The sequence below is a fragment of the Adiantum capillus-veneris genome, chromosome 11, assembly GCF_014529385.1.
Source record: "Adiantum capillus-veneris isolate H3 chromosome 11, ASM1452938v2, whole genome shotgun sequence".
NCBI lineage: Eukaryota > Viridiplantae > Streptophyta > Polypodiopsida > Polypodiales > Pteridaceae > Adiantum > Adiantum capillus-veneris.
In genome coordinates this window covers 71,141,552-71,156,334 of record NC_140941.1, presented here as the reverse complement: position 1 = coordinate 71,156,334, position 14,783 = coordinate 71,141,552, and positions in this window count along the sequence as shown.

The window sequence follows — 14,783 nt, the reverse complement described above, 5'->3', positions numbered from 1 at the left end:
GGAAAGGGAATGAGATCAAGTGAGAGAGAGAGAGAGAGTGAGGGAGGGGTATAGCGGCTTAGTACTTAGGCATCACAAAAGGATGGAGAATCCGCACACCCTTCACACATACACAAGCTCACTCCAAAACACAAGACTAGGTGGCGATTCCGCACACCTCACATGGGCAAAAAATTGCAAGAAAACATACTCACAAAACCTCAAGCTTTATTTAGAGAATTAGGCGATGAAATGGGGAGCATAGGGTAGGGGAATGAGAAGGGAGAGAGTGGTAGAGCACATGGAGGATAGGTGGGAGTTGATGGCGAAGACTCGCACGAGGATTATGGCCATCATACTTCATTTAGTTGCCCTTCATCTTCCATAGACAAGGGTGTAGAGGTCATGCTCAAGACAAGCATGGTGATTGCGGTGATGGTGATGGTGATGGTGTGGGTGTGTGTGTGTGTGCACTAGGCACACACAGTGCATAGTGTGTTCTTTGGTGATGTTGTGTGTGTTTGTGTGATGGTGACCCCACTTTATATAGGGGAGGAGGGGGGGGAGAAATTCTAGAATTTAGAAATGAAGAAATCATTATCTACATAGGCCATGTGACTGTGGGCCCCACTTGTCTGGCTGTGTGTATATGTGCCAGAACAGCAGTCTCATGAGAGAGAGACTAAGAGAGAGAGATGGGTTGATGAAAAAAAGTGAGAGGTGACATGGAGAATAAAGTAATTACAAGAGGGGAGAGAGTGGAGTGTGTCCAGAGGTGAATCTGTGTGCAGATGTGTGTGAACACAAGAAAAATCAGGTAACCACTAGGTGGGGATGGGTCTGTGGGCACCTTTTTCAGTGAAACTGAGTGTGTGTGAGTGTGGGGGAGGTTATTTAGCTACAAGACAAGAGACATGGCGCCCTTTAGAGAGAGAGGGGGGTATTTGGGTCATGGGATATGATAGGAGAGAGAAAGAGGGGGTGGGGTATACTATTTTGGAAGATAGGGTAAGTTGCATGTGAGTTGGTGCATTATTGGTGAGTTATAATGCATTATTGGTGAGAGGTGGGGTAGCTTGAGGGGAGAGAGAAAGGAGAAAGGACAAGGGGAAGAGAGAGGGGGTTGACCTTTTGAGTGGAGGAGAGGAAAAGGGACACACGGCGGGGCAACAATGAAGAAAAAGGAGGCAAGGTGGGGATGGGCTGCCCCGCAGGCATGAGGTGGCCTATTTTACCTTTCTTAGATATTTACATAATCATACTTTATTTTTTTCTTACTTTTTCCAATGCCATTTATCACTCCGTCCCTAAGAGGGGGTTTTCATGGGGTGGGGACGAGAGAAGAGGGGTATGGGAGCTTGGCTTGTGAAAAGCCCCCATCAGTGCAAGAGCCACAATGCGAGATGGTCTACGTGTACGTTATCGTACTTCCATTTCCAAGGATGTTGCTCGCAAGATCAGTTTAGCATTAGCCTTGAGAGCGAAGGTCGTAGAAGAGATATGTGCAGCAAATGGTGTTAATGAGGTCTTCAAAGTAGAGACCAACAGTGAAGATGGTCATGTCGAGATGTACAAAGTTTGTATTAGCACCAGCCATCGTGCACATGTCCAGTCTTCATGGAATGGGTGTCAAAGAAAAAACCATATCTTCCATGTAAAAATTTTTATTTTATTTATCTGCGTGTGCTAGGGCTAAGCCAAAATGAGAACATGTTTATCCATCAACCAATCCTGGCAGATGCTGATATCTTCAAAGCACTAAGCTGAATTTGGACTTATTGAGGCATGGATGCATAGCATTTGTCAATTCTCACTTTTTCTTAGTATGCTTTACCTGGACAACTTTACTACTTTCTAATTTTATCTTATGATGGCCACATTTTGGTACATTCATTTGTAGTTTTTTTCATATTTGAGAGCTTCTTGTTTTTGTGTCAAATCATGTATAAAGTAATATAATATTTCCACAGTGGATATAAATTGCCATAGCTTGAATTATTTTTGTGAAAACGTCCACTAGCTTCCTAGCACACCTCTCTTCTTTTCACGATGTCCGACGATCTTGAGAGTAAAATCAAGTCTGCGTGGGATGCCATGGAAGCCATTCCCAACGGAGAGGCATCGTATGGAGCCGAATGGTTTAGGGAGGCTCTAAAGGAAACCATCAATGTGTATCGCCTCTATCAATGCCGCAAGGAACTCAATATGTGGAGCTTACTCGGTTTGAACGAGAAGGGACAATTTGCTTTCTCTTGCTAGAAGAAGATGGGACTCATCACAGAGGAGGATGAGGAGGAAATGATGCAGCAACTAGGAAGCGTGGTGAATCTTCATTTGCCACTCAAAGGGAGCACATCAACTCCTAAAATCAGGCCTTCCAAAAGATGAACGCTTCTTGCCTATGTAATGCAAGTGCAGTAAACTATAACTTTCTATTATAAGTACCCTTGTCTCTATTGTTTTTGAAACAATTTTTTTAGCTTCCATATCTTTGACTATGTCTCAACCTCCCTAATACCTCTCTCTCTCTCTCTCTCTCTCTCTCTCTCTCTCTCTCTCTCTCTCTCTCTCTCTCTCTCTCTCTCTCTCTCTCTCTCTTTGTCTATGTCTCAACCTCCCTAATACCTCTCTCTCTCTCTCTCTCTCTCTCTCTCTCTCTCTCTCTCTCTCTCTCTCTCTCTCTCTCTCTCTCTCTCTCTCTCAGTGTGTGTGTGTGTGTGTGTGTGTGTGAAAGAGAGAGAGAGATAGATATATGAAAAAGACGAAAGAGTCGACAAGGAGGAAGAGAGAATCTTTTTAGGAATCTGTTCACCTGATTCCTAGAAAGTGCTCACCAAAAAATGCTAGCCTGGATCATATCCCCCATCGATGGTGTAGGGTTTATTTTAGTGAGTGTTCTCAATTTGAAATCCCTACTAGAACCTAGTGAAGCATGTTTCTACCATGATCTATTTTTTAAGTTGTAAAGTTTACATATCTCCATCATTAGAAGTTGTCTTTTTTTTTAAATGTAGTTGTTGCCAAAGTAATGATGGCTGTCGGGACCTGTTGAAATTAGGCGGGAGAGTGTAGTGGTTTTGATCAACTTAGTTGTTGCCAAAGAGATGATGGGTGTCGGGACCTGTTGAAATTAGGCGAGAGAGTGTAGTAGTTTTGAGCACTTTGGCAGCATCTCCACCACATCCAACATCTCCTTTTGACCAGCTACGCACCGAGGTTTTACCAGAGGTGATGAAGTTTGGGTGGGTTCTATAGAGCCCATCAACAACAACTAGTAATGGGAGCCCATGGACGTTGGTAGCATCATTTAGCAGACTTGAGACTTCTGGAAAGGGGAACCCATAGAGGTGGGTGGCATCATTCAGTATAATCAAGTGTGTCTTACATGGGGCAGTTGAATTGAGTGTGCTTCTTGTATGTCCGACAAACAATATGTAGCACATGGCTTTCATATGTTGCACTACTTGCCTCTTGATGGGTGGTAGCTAGATCATGTGGAGAGACATCAGACAAACATGGCATGGATGTAGGGGTGAAACAATAGCTTGGATCTACCTGGCACCGTGGGTAAGTCTCATCTAGATTGTCTAAAAACTTGTCCCTTGATAGAGAGATAGGCATTAACTTCTCCAGGCTGTAACTTAGAAACACAAAATCTACAACACATCGTTGTTGCACACTATACTTAGGTTGACCCAGCCACCTCACATCCCATAACCGCAAGAGCCGCTTGTGAATATAGGATTCAACTGAGCCTTTGCTCCACCATGAAAGTCCCTAAGTCGCCATGAGATCTCCTATGAAGATGATACAAGACCTTGCAAAAGGGAAAAGATCAGGTTATTCTCCTTTTTCAACGAGACCAGGGTTGATGGCAGTGCTTTTTTTACTTGGGGCAGTGCTATAAGACTCTAGATTAATTTTTTTATTTGATGCTCTAGATTGAGCCAAGTGGATTAAGGTTGTGTGATTATTTGAGAAAAGCACCTTTGCTTACCAAGTAAAATGTTCAAACCAGACCTCTCATGTTGTATTAGTTAACATCCCTCAAAGTTAGCTACGGCAAAGGAAGGTCCGGCTATTGGCATTGACCTGGGCACCACATACTTTGGTGTAGGTATGTGGCATCATGATCATGTGGAGATCATCTCCAAACTCAAGGGAGCCAAACCATGTCTTTCTATGTGGCCTTCATTGAAATGGAGTGCCTCTTGGTAACACAGCCAAGAACTAGGTTGTCATGAGTCCCATCAATAGCGGTTTTGGTACTTTCTCATGTCTTGACTTGATTTAATTTCTAGGGTATGCATGATCTGTAGCTAGTATGCACATGGATATGGATTTACAGGGTGCTGGTTGGATTTCCATGCATGATTTGTAGCTCTTCTACTTGTCATTCATGCGATCTTGCTCTACTCTTAGACTCTTCCATGTTCAAGTGTATTACAGTCACGTGATGCCCATGGACACTTTTATATTTTGTTGTTCCATGTACGTATGTGAAAAAAGTAGTCTCTTGTCATGTCAAACGGAGCCCGGATCATGGAGATCATCTTAATACCCAATCCATAAGTCATAGTTTTTATTGAAGCCTAAATGGCCAAATTTGTAGTACCTTCTGGTAGAGGTGTAGCCATTTGTCTCACTTTCTTTGCAATTGCCTTGTACTTTGGCTCTACATGTGCTTCAACTGCTTTACCCAAGTCATCCTCATTATGCATAAGTGCCTCGTATATGTCTAGCTCTTCATACATGTCCATTGAGTGCACTTTAACAACTTCAGTTCCACTTTCTAACTTGTCTTTCTTGATATCCTCAAGTTCTAACATAGTGTCAACATAAGAAACCTCTTTGAAGATTCTTGAAATCACATCATCTGGTTCCAGCACATCACATCCCTGCAATTCACTTTGAATACTTGATACATATTGTTTCTCCCATTTAGGTAACTCATTAAATTTTCTATAAGATACTGAACCCTCAGATGTCAATCCCAAAAATCCTGAAGAGAAGGTTTCTCTTTGCAAGAACTTCTCCTCACTTGTACCACCATAGTCCCGCTTTATAGTGTGTCACCCCAAGAAACTCTTGAGCAAATCTTTTTTCTTTGAACTCTTTAGGTATCTTTGGCATTGGACAATCACGTAAATTGTCTTTGTTGTTGGCATGGTCAACACATACATTTAAAAATTGAACCACTCTCTTACCGTCTTGGCTCTGAACCCTAGCATAGGCCAAGCCATCATCTAGCACCTTAGTTTCCATCCGTATAGTCATAATGTAGGGCTATCCCAAAATCAGTTGGTAGTAGGAGGAATGCTCTTGTATAAAGAAGTTTTGATCATCACACACATCCCCAATAGTTACCTTGACATTTGCACATGCACCGTAAAGATAGCCTGGAAGCATGTTGGCAGCTTGAATCCGCCACATGTGGTCCACATCAATAGGCCACTTCCCCTTCTAGTGAAAATTCTTTGCCATTAGATTCATTTCTGAACCATGGTCTATAAGGGCTAAGACCGGCTCCTCAATGTCGCCAAGCTTTACCAATGTCTCAATCGTTGCTCTTGCCCAATGATTCCTTGAAAAGTGTCTCTTGGGTATAGTTTCTTCATCTTTCCCGTCATTAAAATGCATGTTTCTTACCTCGGGTAATATCGAGTTTGAAATCACCACAGGCTTTGACTCTTCTTTTTCAAGATTTGTTAAATATTCTTCATAATCATCAAAAAATGCTTCAATGTGATGAACCACTTTGCTCTTAACTGATTCTGGCTCTTGCTCACTCAATATCTATCGCTTCATTTTTTATAATGTCGATGATATCCTCATGGAACTCGCGTTTGTCAACCCCCAGAATATTCCCAAATGTGAGCTCCACTTTTCTATTCAGGATACGCTCTTCAAAAACCTTTTTCAGATCTATTGCCAATTCAATATCAGATTTAAGTTTATACTAGGGCCCCTTAGGCCTACCTTGCTTTTTGATCGGAGCCTCCTCCATAATCACTTCAAGAGCACGCTTAGGAGCAGGCCCTTCTTCTTTCTTACTACTGGATCTCGTTGGCCTTTTTGACGTCCCAGCAACCTGTTCATCCATTTTTTGCTTCTCTTCCACCATAGCTTCATTCGCTTGAGCTTTAGCAATATATGCATATACTAAAAGAGAATCTATTGGATCGGTCCACCCAATAGTTTCACAAATTGAATTCCCCACATGTTATAACTTCCCATAAGTTACCTTACCTACTTCTGATGTCTTTAAAGCATACACCCAAAGCTATCCCTTTGCACCTGTACCTTCATCATCTCCCTTACCACAAACCTGTAGCCCATATGTAGCTGCTTCCACAAGAGCAACATTATGTTGTATTTCTTCCACTAGCTTCTTCATGCTACCCCTGCCAAAGTTTAAGCAGAGCATCTCTTCTGTTTCCCTGAGATGAATTCTCCAGTCTTTCCAAAAAACCACATTCTTCTTGTAAGCTTCATCAAACTCATCACACTCTTTCACATATCTATGGTCTTCAATCTCGCACCACATGCATCGATTATCCTAGTTTTTACCTAGTGGTTGTTGCTGCTCAGGTTCGAAAGTAAACGATTTTGCAGCTAACCCTTCAAATTTAACAGTTTTGAAATTTAAATTTATCTCTTGAATACCTTTGACCAAATCATCGAGAATGGGCCCCTCCACCTTGGGTACTGTCGAGGGTGATTTCACTTTAATCTCTTCTTTAGCATCATCTATTACCGCGATCACGATCTGCTTGTCAACTCGCTTCTATCCTTTTACAATCATATTCACCGCTTGAGAGACTATTTTCCAATCTAATGTCAACCTCGGTTCTCCTGCTGGGTCCTCCAGTAATTGCATCAAATTCTTTTAAATTTGTGATCGGGAGCTTGAATAAATAATTCCACCTTTTGATCCTTCAAATAACGTTGCTCTATTGATGGCAGCTGATCAAACTTCTTTTCAAATTCTCGTAACAGTTCTCATGCAGATAAATTTTTACTCTTCTTGTGCACCCACTCCATAAAACTTTGTCTGGTCACCCTCTGAGAATCTTCCAAAAAATATTCCTCTTGCAGCGCCTTCTTGAAGTCTTGCCAATTTGGTCCTAGAGCTGCCTAAATTTCTTTAATTTGGGCCCTAAGTTTTGATACTGCAATCACATGAAATCCTTCCATTATTTGCAATAGACTGCTCATAAAGATTGCAAAATTGTGACTCAGCCTTCAAAGCACTGCAAATTCTCTATAACAGTTTGCCGAGCTTTATAAATTTTCTCTTGTAGATTATGTTGTTGTTGGGCAGCTTGTTGCTGCTGCTTGTATGCTACAAAATGTTGCATCATTTGTTGCATGGTTGCCTCTTGCGGTGTAGACATAGGCTTCAAACATTTTCCACCCCGGCTCGGTTTCACGTCAGGTTCACCAGGTTGTCAGGGCATAATGGGTTCACAAGGTGAGCTAGGTCAGCATTGGGTTGCTTGCTATGGAAAACAAGCGAGACAAGCTGCATGGCACAAGGCAAAAGACTCTGACAACACTTTCAATGCTTAAAAATTGACAATTGGAATGGTTTAAGCTGCTAATAATTAACTGAAGTGAAATTCGATTACAAATGTTTACTGTTAACGGCACTGATGGAGTTAGGAGAGTTTAATGCTCTTGAATTAGACCAAGACTGTAAAATTTCTACTTATATCTGCCATTAGAGCCTTTATAAGCTGATTGAGACGTAAGTATCTGGTAAAATTCTTGCTTGATGTCCTTGTATCTCCCAAATATAGTAGAGAGAGATTATCCTCTCTCCTTCATAACTTACTACTCCTTTGCATACTTCTAGATCAAAATCCCTGCTGTTAGCAGCACTACCATGGAAAATCTCGAGCTTATGGAGCTTAATCCTCACAAATTCGACCAAGAGGATTGATATCCCGCTTTTGCTTGCAATTAGAACTTGATATCCAGCTTTTTCCGTGGCTTGAGAGAGAGAGAGGCTTCGTTTTCCTCTTCAACACGAGAGCAAGAGAGACTTCCCTGCTTTCTTCTTCAACTCGAGAGCCCTACTTGCTTTGCTTTGGTTCTCAAGCAAGAGAGAGAGAGAGAGAGAGAGAGAGAGAGACTTTTTTTTTCTCTTCAACACAAGAGCCCTACTTGCTTTGCTTTGGTTCTCAAGCATGAGAGAGAGAGAGTGACTTCGTTTTCCTGCTCAACACGAGAGCGAGAGAGAGCCCTTTGCTTTGCCTCTCCTGAGAGAGAGAGAGAGAGAGAGAGAGAGAGAGAGAGAGAGAGAGAGATACCCGCTGTGGTTCTTCCTTCCCTCTTTTCCTTGCTAGCCCTCGTTCTTGCCTTGCTCGTTGTTTTCCTTCCCCTCGTTATGGCCTCCAATTATTATAAGATAAGCCCCTCCCACGAAATCATGGCGCCGTTGATTGATGTGGCATGGGAGCGCGTCCTATGACATGGCAGTGGAATTTGCAATAGCACCAAACATAGCGAGAGTAGGGCCAAAATAGAGCGTCGTGGGGAGATTTGCATTTTCTCCTTCATGCCTGTTGTCGTCGGAGTGCTGGTTTGGCCTGCGCGATCATCTTCCTCTTTCCCTGTGCCCTGCCTCGCTACGTGCCGCCTTTCTCCATTCGTTTCTTTCCTTCATTCACACTTAAAAATCCCTTTTCTTCTTTGCTATGGGCAGCCATACTACTCTTGGATTTTAGGCGGCCCTTTGGGCCCTTGGGCACCACATTGAACATATATGTCCACCAAGACTTTGCAAAGTGCAAATAAAGGCATTGCCAAGCACGACATCTTCCTCCAAGAGTCCTTGACTAACAATACCATCGTGAATTTTGTTGCCCGCTGCAATTCTTTGGATAGTGTCACTTGCCTTCGAGATGCAAGCATAGGTGGTCACCTCAACGAATGGCCTTCCTTTTGCATTCAGCTAAAATTATCCACAAAAACCTTGCCATAGCCGTAATGAGCATCTTGTAATCAATAGTGCTGCAAGAGACAACAATTTTGAACTAAAAGCTTATCAACTTTCGTCCCGCATTACATTTGACATACATAACTTCCAAAGCATATGCCTCGATTAGCCGTCGGGCATTCAACTCAATTCAAACATTGCCAAGTGCAGCATATTTCCCCAAAATTCTCTGGTTGAAGCTCAAAATTCCCAGATGGCACATAAATCAAGGCGACCAGACTCGTGCAAAACTGGCCCCCGATGAAATTTAATATGATCATATCTTGGTAACCATAGCTCCAATTTTTTATCTGAAAAGACCGACGCTCTCCACAAAGTGAGCACTTTAGGCCCATGCATTCACTTCATTTATGTCCCCTCAGCTGCACTTTCCCAATCCGGTAGGGCGGATCTGCATCAACTTAAACTTCAAACTGCCATAACTTCTTGACCGTAGCTTCAATCGGTGAGCCGTAAAGACAGGTCGGTAGAGCACTTCAAGCACTATAATTCTAGATCATAATCTCCCATTTATGCTCACTTCAACCATACTCCTTTTTAGCATCATTAAGGCATCTGTTGGCCATTTAAAGCCACATATGGCATATATTAACCATAAAAATGTCTAAGAGATAAAGTGTGCATTGTATAGGAGAAGACATCAATTCATGCAAGCTCTTGGTATCCATCAATTTTGGTGTGGCTTTATATTGAGAAGTAACCATTTTAACCTCAGATTGTTTTTCAAGTTCTCATATGAAAGATGGCAAAGTTTGTAGAGAGTGTGGTTTTCTCTCTTAGATGCGACAAACCCAACATCCCCATATAAAAATCTTATATCCCCTAGGAAACATTTGTGATCCATGTTTATCTCAGGGATACGTGCTGACTGTAAAGTAGCACTACCATCTTTTTAGTTTCTAATTGATTCTTTTAAGGATTGTGGCCACGGCTCTTCTACCTCTGGAATTAGCAACAATTCTTGTGAGCCCATTCCATCTATGGTATTGGCTACTTACCTTGTATCTAAATGTGCCTCAACTCCTGACCCTTCCTAGTCTCTGTTTACAATACCATCGCTCTCCATTTCCTGGATTTTTTTGCAGATTAGCACCTCCATTTTTGAAGCATCTGGAACATGAAGAGCTTGGGCCGTTTGAATGAGCTCCTTGCACATTTTCAACCTCTCTTTTTTATACCCTCGATGATTAGATGTCAACCATCTATGCTCTTGGGTTTGATTGGGTTTTAGCTTTATAGGTCTTCAAAATTTCATCTAAGGGTTCAAAGACTTTGTCCACCAGACTAAACCTCCCGAGTTAGTCTTTGACTCTTTAGGTCCCTTTGCATTTTTCTTTCTCTCTTGCTCGTGTTTAAGTTGTTCTTTGGTTTGATGCAGTTCAGTTTCCAAAGCAGCTTTCTCTTGCAGCCTCTTCGCTTTCATTTATCCCTTTTGGCTTTCCATGATTTTCTTCCTGTTCTCCCCGAGATGTTCTCAATTTTTGTTTGAACAGGCAATGTGGCTTCCTCCTCAACGATTGCATTTTTTGCAGCTTCTTGAGCTTGATCTCTTGCAGCCTCTTCGCTTTCATTTATCCCTTTTAGCTTTCCATGACTTTCTTCCTGTTCTCCCCGAGATGTTCTCAATTTTCTTTTGAACAGGCAATGTGGCTTCCTCCTCAACGATTGCATTTTTCACAGCTTCTTGAGCTTGATCTCGAGTCATCACCTTTACAGGAATTGTGGGTTCTACCTCATATTTTCTTGAAGAAGGCATCACGTCTACAACATTCATTGCTGCTTTCCCTTTGTAGTCTGAATTCTTAGCATAGTTTTGGAGTAGATGGTCTCTCCCACATCCGTCATAGAATCTAAATAGTTCTATTTGTGAACCCTTGTTTAGACAACCTTGTGTCCAATGGTCAACTCCACATCCAAAGAATGGACCTTCTTATTTCATAGCTGATGATCTAGTCATTGGTTGTTCTTTCGTGGTAAGAATTTTCTTTGAACCATAATCCTAATTGGCTATGAGCATGAGCATATTCGCATCCATGGAGTATTGGTTTTTCATGGGTTGTGGTGCGTGCATTGGCTGAGTGTAGTTGAATACTACTCTACCATCATTCTAAAGAAGTAGTTGTTTCCCTAGCATTTGTTGCTGCTTTATTTGAGTGCAACACCATGGAGTGGGATGATCCCATCCACAAGTATTACATCTCCTCAATTAGGCTGTCCTACATCTAGGTTTTGTTTGTAGACTTAACTAACTCCTCTAATCACCCCCTTGACCACTTGATCAATGATTGGTTTCCAAAGGACTTTGAACATCTCTCTTTGTTGTTGATTCTCTCTCTGGAGATGAGGCACTACTAGTCATGTTATTTGTATCTTCACTCACCTCTCCATAGGCCTTGCAATTGTCAACTAGATATAGAGATTCTCTAGTGACTTGACCAAACGTGCATCCTTTCAAATGTAGGTCCGTTTTTAGAGTTTTGTTCACCAAGCCCTCTATGAAGAGATCTGGTAGCCTCTCATTTTGCGGTAGCTCTCTCATAGGACATCTCTCAATGTATTATTTGAAGCAAAGCATAGCTTCCTTCACTCTCTCGTTCTTTTTTTGTTTGAAAGCATAGATATGTGGCACCGTGTTATGTTTAATTCCCCTTTTTGAGAACTCCTCCATAAATTATTGCAACAGTTGTGCTATGTTGAGAAAATCATCTATATTCAATGGTTGGAACCAAGTCAAGGTTGTTCCTTCCAATGTCATCCCAAATCTCTCATATTGAGTATGGACATCTTTAATCTGTTCAACCCTCAAAACTTGTTTGAAGAGAGAGACATGAGCATATGGATCCCCTGACTTATTGTACATTGTTCTGACACATTGAGCCACTTGACATGGTCCAAAATTTTTGTGCTTCAGTCACCAATCTAACCAATTTGTGGTCTCTTGGAAAGACGTATCTCGTCCTCTCTTCTATTCTTGGAGAAAATCCCGGTGGAATCCTCTCTAATGTGTATTGTGGCATCATTTTTGGATAAAAGTAAGTTGATATTGGAGTACCCTTGTATGTATATTGTTCTAGGTCAATTGGATTTACAAGTTTTCACTCACATCCGTACTTATCTACCATCAAAACTTGCACCCCATGGGCATCTGTATACGTTGATGAATCTCAAATTTTTATTAGCCAGAGTCTCCAAGAACTCCCCGGTCAAGCTGGAGGAGATCAATCAAGGAGGAGCACCATAGCACCAAGGAACCGCAAAGGAGCAGGGCTATAGAAGGCGCCATGAGGGTAGGAAGGGCTGGTGCATGACAGAAAGTGGTAGCACAGGGGGCAAGGCTGGGTGCTACAGGAAGAGAGAGAATGAGAGATCAGGGCTCGTCTTGATCATGATCTTCGGCAGAGCTGGTTCTCGAGTCCATCAGGAGGTGCAGCTCGTAGAGGTCGCCATGCTCAATCGGGTCACCATCTCAGGGGAAAGGGGTGACTCATGTACTGTTAGCATCCAAGTCAAGAGGGAGACGAGCTGCAGAGCAAGGGGAAGCGCATCCAATGGAAAAAGGGAGAAAGAGGAGCGGGCACTTATAGGTCGACGTCCTCAAAGAAGGAGGAAAAGCTTTCCATAGTTGAAAGTGGAGGAGCTTGGGGGAAGGGTGCTTGGATAAGAGCCAAAGAGAAGCTGTCAGTACCAGGTGTAACATTTAATGGTCTAAAAACTTATGTGTAGCGGAAATTAGCATGAACATAGTGGGCATTTCATTAGCATAGATTTCTAATGAGAATTACAAGAGTGCTTGGGTGGAGAGAGCAACAATAAACATAACACCTAGTTAGATAGCATCAACAATACTTTCAAAAGAGAGAGAAATTAAGCTATTGACAACAGTTGAGGACCAGATTTGCATGGAGCCGGTCCCCCCTCCAAAAGGCTTTTTATTATGGTTTCTCCCATCAAAAGAGACATTGTACAATACAATTCTTTGTGTTCCTTCAAGACTAGCTAGTGCAATGAAGATGAAATCTTCATGCACTAAGCAAAACACTTAGTAAACACAACTTTAATTATCCCCGTTCTCAGACCCAAGACCTCACACACCTTCGAAGATGGTGAGAGCTGGCAGGGTATGAGAGTAGATTGAGAGGAAGAAGGAGTATCTTACGAGAAAGATGTACATCTCCTCACATAATCACTCATATTAGCATAGATTTAGCTTAGTAATTAGCTTGGTAGAGGAGATGAGCATGCATTGAAGCTTGGCTCTTGGTTGGATTTGCATCCACAAGCCAAGAGTGTGTCGATGTAGGCTTCTATCTCACAAGCTTGGAGTAGGTGATGAGCTCTCCATTAAAGCTTGGGAAGAGATAGTCTTCTCTCTCTTCACACATGATATTGTGTGAGTGTGTGTGTGATAATTCCTTGCAAAAATCAGCCCCCTCTCTCTCTTGGGCGAGCCCTCTTGCTATTTGCTCTTGCTCCAGCCTTATTGGCCCTCCCCAAGTCAAGCCAATGACCATTAAGCAGCATAAGTGATAGCCTTCTGACATGTGTCCCCCTTTCCCCTTTTGTGAGAGATTTAGGTAATTTAATAATTGAACTAAACTCTCATTGGACCCCTTTGCCTCCTAGCCAATAGGAATCAAGCAAGCCATTGGGCTCCTGAATGCTCATTGGACCCCTTGGGAGACTGTCCAATAGTCTTTTAGGAGACTTAATTCTCATTGGTTCTTTTATTAAGTGTCTTTAAATTAATTAAACTATATTTACTCTAGCCTAATTCTCATTGGTCCACCTCTAAGGCCATCCAATAGGAATTGGGCACACCTTGTGGGCATCTAGGCTAGGGAGCTGACATGTGTCCCTAATTCCCTTTGTGTAAAGGGAGCCTGTGTGTGTGTGTGACTTTCTCTCTCATCCCCTAGAAGAAGGGCTCGCCCCCTCCCATGTAGGGATATGCAAAGACTTTTTACTCACACCAAAGCATCCAATTTCCCCTAGGGTTGACCTTTGGACACAACCTTTGAATTTTGGAACCATAGCATTTTGGAAGTCTTAATGGGTTGAACCTTAGGGTCTTTTTAGCCCATTGTTGCACATGGATCTTTTGCAGATGGCCCCCCCTTTGGATCCCTATTTTCCCTCCTTTGGATCCCTATTGTGGCCGGTCTGCTAGCTTAACCAATATTCTAGCTTTTTCTCCCCTGGAACTTCCCCACATTAAATGATTAGTTTAATATGAGAAAATCATTTAGGAGAATTAGATATTGATTATTATGACATTACCTCTCTCTTGAAATCATAGTCGTCCTCGACTATGGTGTAGAGAAGATAAAGCATATTCATGAGTCCTTTTCTTAGCAGGTAGAGGATCCCTATGTTACCCTACGACATCATTCCACAATGGATGACCAGTCCATTTGGCGCTTGAGAGCCTGAGGCTTCCGCAAGCATGTCTGCACATTAGTCCTATCACTCTTCCATAGTAGAGTGACAAGCTCTACTTAGTGTTTGGGAGACGTCGTCTCCGCAAACTTGATCTAAGCATGCATACTACTTCATTTTTGTGCACGATAAAGAAAAAGAGAGTCTTATAAGACAAAAAAAACTTTGTTCATTTTTAACATTTTGTACATTTGCTTACTCTTGGGAAGCATTGTAAGCATTGACAAGGTTTAGGTTATCCTTTAATTGTATGCCTTTCATCCATCTAGCATCTTCAAAAGGATAATTCTTAAACTTAATAAGATATCGTCGGATAGTCTTACTGCCTCTTAATACCTTGTCTTCATGTCGGAGAATGGACTCG